This window comes from Macaca thibetana, chromosome 10 (assembly GCF_024542745.1).
Source record: "Macaca thibetana thibetana isolate TM-01 chromosome 10, ASM2454274v1, whole genome shotgun sequence".
Classification (NCBI taxonomy): Eukaryota; Metazoa; Chordata; class Mammalia; order Primates; family Cercopithecidae; genus Macaca; species Macaca thibetana.
The window spans coordinates 64,181,969-64,192,074 of NC_065587.1; the positions used below are offsets into that span (position 1 = coordinate 64,181,969).

General features: G+C 46.3%; 1 pseudogene; it reads right to left on the reverse strand.

Moving 5' to 3' along the window:
• Nucleotides 1-6,301: 6,301 nt before the first annotated feature.
• Nucleotides 6,302-8,202, reverse strand: LOC126964265 (ribosome production factor 2 homolog; annotated as a pseudogene).
• Nucleotides 8,203-10,106: the final 1,904 nt, after the last annotated feature.

A 10,106-nucleotide genomic window follows, 5' to 3' on the forward strand; every position in this document is an offset into this window, starting at 1 on the left:
GGCTGGAGTGCAGTGGCACAATCTCCACTCACTGCAACCTCTACCTCTGGTTTTAAGTGATTTCTCCTGCCTCAGCCTCCCGAGTAGATGGGATTACAGGGGTGTGCCACCACACCCGGCTAACTTTTGTATTTTTAGTAGAGATGGGGTTTCACTATGTTGTGCATAGTGGTCTCAAACTCCTGAGCTCAGGAAATTTGCCTGTCTCAGCCTTGCAAAGTGCTGGGATTACAGGCGTGAGCCACTGCACCCTGCCGGCACTTTCTTATTTTTAAAAAGTATGTTTGGCCGGGCGCGGTGGCTCACGCCTGTAATCCCAGCACTTTGGGAGGCCGAGACGGGCGGATCACGAGGTCAGGAGATCGAGACCAACCTGGCTAACGTTGAAACCCCGTCTTTACTAAAAAAATACAAAAAACTAGCCAGGCGAGGTGGTGGGCGCCTGGAGTCCCAGCTACTCGGGAGGCTGAGGCAGGAGAATGGCGTAGACCCGGGAGGCGGAGCTTGCAGTGAGCTGAGATCTGGCCACTGCACTCCAGTCTGGGCGACAGAGCGAGACTCCGTCTCAAAAAAAAAAAAAAAAAAAGTATGTTATTGGCCAGGTGTGGTGGTTCACGCCTGTAATCCCAACACTTCAGGAGGCCAAGGCAGGTGGATCACCTGAGGTCAGGAATTTGAGACCAGGCTGGCCAACACAGTGAAACCCTGTCTCTACTAAAAATACAAATATTAGCCTGCATGGTGGCACTCACCTGTAGTCCCAGCTACTCAGGAGGAGAGGCAAGAGAATCGCTTGAATCAAGGAGGAGGAGGTTGCAGTGAGCGGAGATCGTGCAACTGCACTCCAACCTGGGTGACGGAGTGAGACTCTGTTTCAAAAAAAAAAAAAAAAAGGCTTTAGCTGCCCTAAAAAAAAAAAAAAAAAAAAATGCTTTCTTGGTACACATTACTGGATAAATTGTAAACTAATAGCAAAAATAATGGTTCGTTTATTTATTTATTTATTTTTGAGACAGAGTCTCGCTCTGTCATCCAGGCTGAAGTGCAGTGGCATGATCTCAGCTCACTGCAACCTCCGCCTCCCGGGTTCAAGTGATTCTCCTGCATCAGCCTCCCTAGTAGCCGGGATTACAATGCCACCACGCTCAGCTAATTTTTGTATTTTTAGTAGGGAAGGGGTTTCACCGTGTTGGCCAGGCTGGTCTGGAATGCCTGACTTTGTGATCTACCCACCTCAGCCTCCCAAAGTGCTGGGATTACAGGCATGAGCCACCACGTCCGGCCAATAGTTTATATTTATTGAATACTTGGGGCATTAGACAGGCACTGTGGTAAATGCTTCACACATATTATCTTACTTAATCCTTTCAATATTTATTCTACTTAATCCTCAGAGCGGTCTGTGAGGCTAGAAAAACAAATTTAACTGAGAGTTTAAGTAAATTGTGCAGAATTACAATATGTAATTGAATGGATTAGAACCCATGTTTGTTCCTTCTTGCTCTATACCTACTCTTCTCTATTATAATTTGTAGGCAATTTTTTTGGATGAGAGTTAATTTGAGTAAAGAAGTTTCAGTATAACTGTAAGACAACAAAGAGATGTGAGTAGGCATATGATTGTGACTGGGCATGTAATTATAAAAACAAACCCCTATTGGCTTTTCAAGAAAGACATTATGAATTAACTGGATGGATAATTTTAACTGAGGATAATAGAAAAGACACATTACAAGGTAGCATTTGAACTGGACCTTGAAGGGTAAATAACAATCCTTATATATTAGTCAAGGTCCTGTAAGGAGGTAGAAATCACATGGCATTTGGACAGAGACAGTGTAACATAGTGGGTTGTTAACTGAGTAACCGAAGAAGTAAAAGGTGAAATCTAAAGTACCATGGTGGTAGTAACTGTAGGAACAGCTACCATCCTTGGGGCTGAGGGAACAAAAGGAAGAGGTTGGAGTTATTAAAACATAGAAATTTAGAAGGGGAAGGGTCAAACACAGCACACACCCAGACCTCCATTGACAGGTGCTCGTGTCTCTGAACTCAGAGGAAGAACCCCAAGGGGTAGAAACCAGACTTGTGAGTATGGGGCATTGGGCAGCCAGGTGCTGGTATCTCTGAAGAAGAGGCCATGAGACTAGTTCTGTAAGTGTTGAAAAAACTGCTGGGCATGGAGGTTTATATCTGTAATCTCAGCACTTTGGGAGGCCAAGGTGGGAGGATAGCTTGAGCCCAGGAGTCCAAGACCAGGCTGGGCAACAAAGTGAGGCCCCAGCTCTATAAAAATAAAAATTAGGCCAGGCGCGGTGGCTCATGCCTGTAATCCCAACACTATGGGAGGCTGAGGCGGGGGGATCGTGAGGTCAGGAGTTCAAGACCAGCCTGACCAATATAGGAAAACCCCGTTTCTACTAAAAATACAAAAATTAGCTCGGTGTGGTGGTGTGCCTGAAATCCCAGCTACTTGGGGGGCTGAGGCAGGAGAATCACTTGAACCCAGGGGGCAAATGTTGCAGTGAGCTGAGATCTAACCACTGCACTCCAACCAGGGCGACAGAGTGAGACTCCGTCTAAAAACAACAACAAACTAGACTCATCTTCCCTGGCTTAGAAGATATTACATGGTTGGGCTGTTCCTAAACATCTTTGCTATAGCCACGTGGTCTTCCTGCAGTCCTTAAAGACACCATGCTTCATTCTGCTACAAGGCCATTGCACAGTCTATTATTTGTCAGGAATATTCTTTACCTGTTATACACTGCTCCTCAAATCTTACTCTTTTTTGTTTGTTTGTTTGTTTGTTTGTTTTTTGAGATCAGCCCATCTAAGCCTCCCGAAGTGCTGGGATTACCGGTGTGAGCCACCCAGCTTGGCCCAAATCTTCCTCTTATTTGCTCTTATAGCACCATAAATCTTTCTTATAGCAATTGTCACAGTTGTGCATCTTCATTTATTTATATGGCCTTTATTTGTTTATTTTTTTTTTTTAGTATCGCTCTGTCTACAAGGCTGGAGTGCAGTGGTGTGATCTCGGCTCACTGCAACCTCCACCACGTGGATTCAAGGGATTCTCCTTCCTCAGCTTCCTGAGTAGCTGGGAATATAGGCATGTGGCACCATGCTCAGCTAATTTTTTTGTATTTTTAGTGGAGACAGGTTTTTGCCATGTTGGCCAGGCTGGTCTTGAACTCCTGACCTCAGGTGATCCACCCAGCTCATCCTTCCAAAGTGTTGGGATTATAGGCCTGAGCCACTGCGCTTGGCCCTATTTATATAGTCTTTTGATCAACGTCTGCCTCTTCCAACAAGGTTTGTAAGCTCCAGGAGGGCAGGGGCCGTGACTGTTTTTTGCACTCCATTGTTTGTTTTACCAGTGCCTAGTTTAGTGACTGCCACATATATAAATATAGAATACATGGCTGGGCACGGTGGCTCATGCCTGTGATCCCAGCACTTTGGGAGGCGGAGGCGGGTGGATCACGGGTCAGGCATTGAAGATCAGGCTGGCCAAGATGGTGAAACCCTGTTTCTACCAAAAATACAAAAAAATCAGCTGGGCGTGGTGGCGGTGGTTTGTAATCTCCGCTACTCAGGAGACTGAGGCAGAGAATTGCTTGAACCCAGGAGGTGGAGGCTGCAGTGAGCTGAGATCGCGCCACTGCACTTCAGCCTGGGCGACAGATTGAGACTCTGTCTCAATTAAAAAAATAAAAAAAATAAGGCTGGGCGTGGTGGCTCAAGCCTGTAATCCCAGCACTTTGGGAGGCCGAGACAGGCAGATCACAAGGTCAGGAGATCGAGACCATCCTGGCTAACCTGGTGAAACACCGTCTCTACTAAAAAATACAAAAAACTAGCCGGGCGAGGTGGCAGGCGCCTGTAGTGCCAGCTACTCGGGAGGCTGAGGCAGGAGAATGGCGCAAACCCGGGAGGCGGAGCTTGCAGTGAGCTGAGATCCGGCCACTGTACTCCAGCCTGGGCGACAGAGCGAGACTCCGTCTCAAAAAAAAATATATATATATATATATATATACACACACACACACACACACACACACACACAAAATATATATGTAGTAAATATACATATATTCATTTTATGTATATACATGTATATATATGGAATTACTTCAATAGTCTGCAAGTGCAGAATGTAGCCTTGATATGAGAAGAGGTGGGTATTTGAAAGCAGAGATTTGGCCGGGCACAGTGGCTCATGCCTGTAATCCCAGCACTTTGGGAGGCCGAGGTGGGTGGATCACTTGAGGTCAGGAGTTCGAGACCAGCCTGGCCAACATGGTGAAACCTGTCTCTACTAAAAATAGAAAACAGGCCAGGCGCTGTGGCTCACGCCTGTAATCCCAGCACTTTGGGAGGCCAAGGCGGGCGGATCACGAGGTCAGGAAATCAAGACCATCCTGGCTAACACGGTGAAACCCCATCTCTACTAAAAATACAAAAAGTTAGCTGGGCGAGGTGGCGGGCGCCTGTAATCCCAGCTACTCAGGAGGCTGAGGCGGGACAATGGCGTGAACCTGGGAGGCGGAGCTTGCAGTGAGCGGAGATCGCACCACTGCACTCCAGCCTGGGCGACACAGCAAGACTCTGTCTCAAAAAATAAATAAATAAATAAAAATAGAAAGCAATTAGCTGGGCGTGGTGACACGTGCCTATAATCCCAGCTACTCTGGATGCTAAGGCAGAAGAACAGCTTGAGCCCAGAATGTGGGGGTTGCAGTGAGCCGAGATCGCTCCACTGCACTCCAGCTTGGGTGACAAAGCAAGGCTCCATCTCAAAAAAAAAAAAAAAAAAAGGAAGAAAGCAAAGATTTGAGTGTTTGAGATGGAGTCTTGCTCTGTCACCTAGGCTGGAGTGCAGTGGCATGATCTCGGCTCACTGTGACCTCTGCCTCTAGGGTTCAAGGGATTTCTTGTCTCAGCCTCCCAAGTAGCTGGGACTACAAGTACGAGCCACCACGCCGGGCTAATTTTTATTTTTAGTAAAGATGGGGTTTCACCATACCGGCCAGGCTGGTCTCAAACTCCTGACCTCATGATCTGCCCACCTCTGCCTCCCCAAGTGTTTGGATGACAGGTGTGAGCTACCGTGCCTGGCCGAGAGTTTTCATTTCATTGATCATGCAGCATCTCGCTCTTGATTCTAGAGGTTCTGAGAAGGTCCCTTGTTTTTTTTCCTTTTTCTAAAATCTCTTTCTTTTTTTCATTAAGAGACAGGGTCTTAATCTGCTGCCCAGGATGGAGTGCAGCAGTGCCATCATAGCTCACTGATACCTCAAACTTTTGGGTTCAAGCAATCCTCCCACTTCACCCTCCTATGTAGCTGGGACTACAGGTGCATGCCCACCATGCCCTGCTAGTTTTTTTTTTTTTTTTTTTTTTTTTTTTTGAGATGGAGTCTCGCTCTGTCACCTAGGCTGGAGTGCAGTGGCCGGATCTCAGCTCACTGCAAGCTCCGCCTCCTGGGTTTACACCATTCTCCTGCCTCAGCTTCCCAAGTAGCTGGGACTACAGGCACGCGCCGCCTCACCCGGCTAGTTTTTTTTTTTTTTTTGTATTTTTTAGTAGAGACGGGGTTTCACCGTGTTAGCCAGGATGGTCTCGATCTCCTGACTTTGTGATCCGCCCATCTCGGCCTCCCAAAGTGCTGGGATTACAGGCGTGAGCCACCGCTCCCGGCCTTCTTTTTTTTTTTAAGATAGGGTCAAGGCCAGGTGAGGTGGCTTACTCCTGTAATCCTAGCACTTCAGGAGGCCAAGGTAGGCAGGCTGTTTGAGCCCAGGAGTTTGAGACCAGCCTTGGCAACACAGAAAAACCCTATCTCTACCAAAAAAGATATGAAGATTAGCTGGGCATGGTGGCATACACCTGTCGTCCCAGCCACTCCTGGGAGGATCACTTGTACCCAGGAGGCAGAGTTGTAGTGAGATCAATCACACCACGCCACTACACTCTAGCCTGGGTGACAGAACAAGAAAACAACAACAACAACAACGGAAAGAAGATAGGGTTCCTCTCTGTTGCTCAGGCTGGTCTTGAGAACTCTTAATCTCAAGCAATCTTCCTGCCTTGGCCTCCCAAAGTACCGGGATTACAGGCATGAACTACTGCACCCAGTTTATTCTCTTTTTATTGAGATAAGATTCACGTAAAATAAAATTAACCATTAATCATATTAAAGTGTTCAATTCTTGGCATTTACTTCCACAGTGTTGTGCAACCTTCTCCAATGTTTAGTTCTGGTAAATTCTTTTTTTTTCCCCCATCATTTCTTTTAAATTCTTTTTGACTTTTTCTCCTGGTCTTCTGTTATCCTTTCTGCAGGTCGCTTCTTCAACCCCTTCATTTTCCTGGTTTGTAGTTTGCTTAGGTCTTGCTTCTACGTATGAATCCTTCCACAAGTTGTACCAAAAGTATCATTGGAGATAGTTTTCTTCTTCTTTGGTTTGGGAGGTTTTGGCATTTTCATAGATAATTTATAAAAGTCATCTGATGCCAGGTGTGTCCTCCTCAGAGCCAGATCTAATGAGGGTCCCATTTCTTCCAATTCAATCTGTGGTGTTCTGCAACCAGATTTCTTCAACAGCAACTTATAGCTTCGAAAGTAATCTTCCCATTCAGTGCAGTGAAGTGCAGAACATACTCTAATCCAGCCAGGCAGATATTTGATACCGTGGGGCCTCAAATCAACAAGAAGACTTTTTAGTCTTCTATAATCTTCTGTTACATTGAAATCATCACCAGTAAATATTAGCATGGGTTTTGTTCCCTCAGGACATTTACTGTTCTTAATGTATTTTTTTTTTTTTTTTTTTTTTTTTTGAGACGGAGTCTGGCTCTGTCACCCAGGCTGGAGTGCAGTGGCGCGATCTCGGCTCACTGCAAGCTCCGCCTCCTGGGTTTACGCCATTCTCCTGCCTCAGCCTCCCGAGTCGCTGGGACTACAGGCGCCCGCCACCTCGCCCGGCTAGTTTTTTGTATTTTTTAGTAGAGACGGGGTTTCACCGTGTTAGCCAGGATGGTCTCGATCTCCTGACCTCGTGATCCGCCCGTCTCAGCCTCCCAAAGTGCTGGGATTACAGGCTTGAGCCACCGCGCCCGGCCTGTTCTTAATGTATTTTAGAGAGACAAAATTCTCAATACCTAATTCAATCACATCCACCACCTGGTAGTCATACATACGACCTATTACTAGATTATATGGCTGCTTCTCTTTGTTTTTTGAGACAGAGTCTCGCTCTGTCACCCCGGCTGGAGTGCAGTGGTGCTATCTGAGCTCACTGCCAGCTCTGCCTCCCGGGTTCATGCCATTATCCTGCCTCAGCCTCCTGAGTAACTGGGACTACAGGCACCTGCCATCACACCCGACTAATTTTTTTGTATTTTTAGTAGAGATCGGGTTTCACCATGTTAGCCAGGAGGGTCTCTATCTCCTGACCTCGTGATCCGCCTGCCTTAGCCTCCCAAAGTGCTGGGATTACAGGCATGAGCCACCACGTCCGGCCTGGCTGCTTCTTATTACAGGAGCCAAACATGAAAAAAGAACAATCTGACTTATTTGAAAAGAATTCCAGTGATGTCTGATCCTCAAAAGGTCTTTTTTTTTTTTTTTTTTTTTTTTTTTTTTTGAGACGGAGTCTCGCTCTGTAGCCCAGGCTGGAGTGCAGTGGCCGGATCTCAGCTCACTGCAAGCTCCGCCTCCCGGGTTCACGCCATTCTCCGGCCTCAGCCTCCCAAGTAGCTGGGACTACAGGCGCTGCCACCTCACCCGGCTATTTTTTGTATTTCTTAGTAGAGAGGGGGTTTCACCGTGTTAGCCAGGATGGTCTCGATCTCCTGACCTCGTGATCCGCCCATCTCGGCCTCCCAAAGTGCTGGGATTACAGGCTTGAGCCACCGCGCCCGGCCGCTTGAGCCACTGTGCCCGGCCAAAAGGTCTTGTAATATTTTTCTTTTTATACAGTACACCGTATGGTTTTTTCAGTGCACACACATCTTTAAGTACTTGTGTCACTGTTACATTTGCATTTCCCCCTTTAATCAGCAAGGCATTTTTAATATTTTCATTGAGTTTTGGTTCTCTTTTCTCAAGGAATCTCTTGGCTGTTTTCATTTTGGGCTTTACAACTCGATCCAGAGCGTCCATCGCTACCACTACCTGCAACTCTTAACTAGGTGGATCTAGTTCTGGTAAATTCTTGTTATCCCAACAGGAAACCTTATAGCCATTAAGTAGTCACCCCACATTCCTCCTTCCTCCCAGCTCCTGGCAAATACCAAACTGGTTCCTTTCTTTCTTTCTTTCTTTCTTTGAGACGGAGTCTCCCTCTGTCACCCAGACTGGAGTGCAGTTGCGCTATGTTGGCTCACTGTAACCTCCCCCTCGTGGGTTCAAGCGATTCTCCTGCCTCAGCCTCCTGAGTAGCTGGGATTACACGCACCTGCCACCACGCCCGACTAATTTTTTGTAATTTTAGGGTGGGATTTCACCGTGTTAACCAGGATGGTCTCGATCTCCTGACCTCGTGATCTGCCCGCCTCAGCCCCCCAGAGTGCTGGGATTACAGGCATGAGCCACTGCACTCGGCCCACCAATCTGATTTCTGTCTCTATGGATTTATCTATTCTGGATGTTTCATATAAATGGTTTCATACGGTATGTGACCTTTTGTGTCTGGCTTCTTTCACTTAGCACAGCGTTTTCAAGGTTCATCTACATTATAGCATGTATCAGTATTTCGTTTTTATGGCAGAATAATATTCCAATTTATGGCAGAAATATATTCCAGTCTGAATATACTACATTTTGTTTATCCATTCATCAGTTGATAGGCATTTGGGTTGTCTTCATTTTTTGGCTATGGTGAGCAATGCGGCTATGAACACTTGTGTATGAGTAATTATTTGACTGTTTTTTTGTTTTAAGATGGAGTCTTGCTCTGTCTCCCAGGCTGGAGTGCATCTTGGCTCACTGCAACCTCCACCTCCTAGGTTCAAGTGATCCTCCCACCTCAGCCTCCGAAGTAGCTAGGATTATAGGTGCCACCATGCCTGGCTAATGTTTGTATTTTTGGTAGAGACAGGGTTTCACCATGTTGATCAGGCTGGTCTCGAACTCCTCTCAAGTGATCTGCCCGCCTCAGCCTCCCAAAGTGCTGGGATTACAGGTGTGAACCACTGCGCCCAGCCGAATGTCTGTTTTAAATTATTTTGTTATGCCTAGGAGTGTATTTGCTGGGTAATAGGGTAACTCTATGTTTAACTTTTTGAGTAACTGCCAAAACTGTTCTCTATAGCAGCTACATCATCCATCGATACCACTAAACTATAAGGGTTCCAATTTCTCCACATTCTTACCAAAATCCCAAGTTGGTTTTTGGTGTTTGTTTAGTCTAGAGTGGAGTGGCGCAATCTCCACCCACTGCAACCTCCACCTCTTGGGTTCAAGCAGTTCTCCTGCCTCAGCTTCCCGAGTAGCTGGGATTATGGGTGCGCAACACCTTGCCTGGCTAATTTTTGTATTTTTGGTAGAGACAGGGTTTCACCATGTTGGTCAGGCTGGTCTCGAACTCCTGACCTCATGATCCGCCCACCTCAGCCTCCCAAAGCCTGGCATCCCTTGCTTCTTTTACAACAATAGCATATAATTAATGTCTATGATGCATATATTCCAACTCTGATGTTTCATTTATATATTGAGACGAGAACTGGTTATTTATTTCACTTATTTTAGAGATGGAGTCTCACTGTGTTTCCCAGGCTGTACATGAATTCCGGGGCTCAAGAAGTCCTCCCACCTCAGCCTCCTGAGTAGCTGAGATTACAGGTTTTACTGCCACCTAGATAGGCTAGGGAGCTGGTTATTTAGAGATGTTTGGGCAAGATGTATGTCTGTAGACCTCTCACAGAAAATGACTGTTAAGAAACTAATTTTTTCAGACCCCAAAAGAATGAGTCTATTAGCTACATCCTTTCAGAGATGCTGTGTCTTTCTGGGCTATTTATTGTACAAGGTCATTCACTCATATCATGAAATCACATGCCTTTCATTCAAAACCGCTGTTGAGTTGATGCTTCTT